Source organism: Vigna unguiculata, chromosome 2 (genome assembly GCF_004118075.2).
Source record: "Vigna unguiculata cultivar IT97K-499-35 chromosome 2, ASM411807v1, whole genome shotgun sequence".
NCBI lineage: Eukaryota > Viridiplantae > Streptophyta > Magnoliopsida > Fabales > Fabaceae > Vigna > Vigna unguiculata.
Window position 1 is genome coordinate 2407539 of NC_040280.1, and position 3018 is coordinate 2410556.

Below are 3018 nucleotides of genomic sequence, written 5' to 3' on the forward strand. Positions count from 1 at the left end.
CCCCACCGGGTAACGGGTATAATCTCATACCCATACCCATACTCGTTTACTCAAATATTAATTTTAATTAATTTTTATAAAATAATAAAAAATTACGGTAAATGAAACATAATATTATTAAATATTCAATATTAGAGGATGACTATTTCTTCGATATCAAGTATTTTGAAATAAATTATAATTGTTTACATTTTATATTAGAATACCAAATAAAATTTCATGAGAACCAAAACATTTATTAAATTTGCAAACTGCAAACATTAATGAAATCTAGTTGATAAAATTTAAAAATATAAAAGGAAAACAAATATTCAAATTAAATTATATTTTAAATGTTTGTTTACTTCAATTTTTAAAATTCTAATAAATCTTTTTTTATACACTAATAAAAGTTATAATATATCACTTGATCAAAATGATGCAAAAAACAAATAATAAACATAATAATAAAATTTTGACATAGATCTTCCATCTTTTGAATTTCAATGTATGTTGGATGGTGAAAAAAAATATTCATGACAATTACATTAAATTTTTATATTGTAGTAAATAAAATTTATTTATACAATTATAGTAAAAAATTACAGTATGATTGATAATGAGTTAGAAAATAAAAAATAATTAGATAAAATATATCGAAATAATATTGTACATGATGAAAATAAACAACAAATAAAAATATTAAAAAATTAACAATTGTGTGTTTTAAAAACAATTTGAGAGACTATTGAAAGAAATCGTACAAAGAAAAAATTACAGTTATAGTGAAAAATTACAATTATAGTGAAAATTTACAGTATGATTGATAATGAGTTAGAAAATAAAAAGTAATTAGATAAAATATATCGAAATAATATTGTACATGATGAAAATAAACAACAAATAAAAATATTAAAAAATTAACAATTGTGTGTTTTAAAAACAATTTGAGAGACTATTAAAAGAAATTGCACAAAGGAAAACAAATGTATAATTAAGGGTATAATAAAATGAAAAATACCTTAGAGATCTAAGAAAACTTTTCAAATATCAACATACATACTCAATGGTTGAGAAATAACGAAAATTGTTTTAGTGAAACAAAAGTTCTTTAAATAAAACAAAAATTAATAATAATAACTAAATATTTTTTTATATTACATAGTAAATGAAAGGTTTATGTTATTAAACATTTAAATTGAGAGTATTAAACATTCTTATGTTTTTTATGTGAAAGGAAAATATACAATAAATAAAAATATTAAAAAATAATAAAAATATTCAAATGTTAGACATAACATTTTTTAATTCTCATACATCATTTTAACATAATTGCATAAAGGTCATTACAAAAAAAAAAAAAAGCTAAACTGCGGAGGTTTTAATTTCGTTTAGCGGGGGGGTTTTACCCTCCACAAAATAATTTGTAGGGGTTTTTCAAACCTCCACATATAGGTTCCCCACAAGTTATTTGTGGAGGTTTTCTACAATCCCTAGTACCAGGTTTATATTGTGGAAGTTTTTTAATGGAGGGTTATAACCTCTCCTATTCATGACTATTGTTTTATGGAGGTTTAAAACCTCCTTTATTTCTATAAACCTATTTGATTCCAAAATTCCTATTTCTCATTTTTTTTGTGGGAGTTAATACCCTCCTCAATTTGAGGATTATACTGTAAAAGTTTTAACCTGTTTCGTTTATATTATTTAATTTGTGGATTTATTACTGTATTTTTCTTGCGTTATTCAAATCTCATAAAAAAATAATATTTTGTTTGTAATTAGAATTTCCTACTATATTTGACAATGTATGTCATCATTTAAGGTACTTATATTTTTACATCAACAATATTTTTTGTAAACTTCAATCAAATACTTCAACCAAAGTGCTCAAATATATATCATTAGAACTTTTGATTCTGAAAATCAACATATTAACATAAAAGCAATTTAAATTGAAACAATTACAACTTAATCCATACTTACTCAAAGTTCATAATACACTAAAATAGTTTCATCCTAAAAAATATCATCAACACCCTAAATGTTGCTACCACCAGATGATCCTCTTGTACCTATAGAAGACTCAGGCTCATTTGCATCACTGGTTTGCTGAAATTATAAATGATAAATATTAGCTACAAGAAGGAAGTCAACCTCAAATCATGAAATCAACATGCATATACTAAAATAGTTTATTACTAGATCATTGACCTGCATAAAAGTCATGATTATTTGGTATCGATGATTAACTCACACTGATACAGTATAATTCTTGTATCAAAAATCACATCACAAATAAGTACCAAGATAATTAGTTTCCAAAGGCTGGACATAACTTACTTGTGGTTGAGGATCAAAGAAGACAGTTAATTCTTCAGGGATCTTTCCTTCCTTCATTATCATGTAGACTTTTAGTGCACCCAAGGTGGTTTAAATTTGGGATTCTAAATTAGTGTACTTTTGTTGCAACTGATCAGAAGATGTTGATGATGTGACAGCACTAGATGAAGCAATGCTTAGGCAACTTGATTGGTGGTTATTTCTTATAGAAAATGCCTCCCTGAACAATGTTTGCAATATTTTCATCTTTACTCTCTCTACATCTACTCATTTCTCTCTCAACAAGAGAGGAATCTTTAGGCATAACAAAACTTTCAGGTTAAAAACTTTCTAGGCAATCCATCTCAGAGAACATCAAAAAACAAGTCTCTGATCTTGTAGTTGCTATCAGTGACAATCCATCAGGATTTTTTATCAATCAGACCTTTATTTATTATAATATTCAAAATCTGCCTATGTAGTGTAATTAATCTCTTTCACCACATACTTTTTCTTAATTATTTATTCACAAAAACGTCACGCTCAATGCCATTTTGCCATTAGTTTATCAAAGAAAAAAATGAAATAAAATTTCTCCTTCTGCCAAACACATCCTTGATTATTATTATAATTATTAAAGGCCCCTGGTAATCTGAAATCGAGGGCACGTGTTATAGAAAAGAATGCATGAGGTTCACATTCAGTCACCAATGGGGA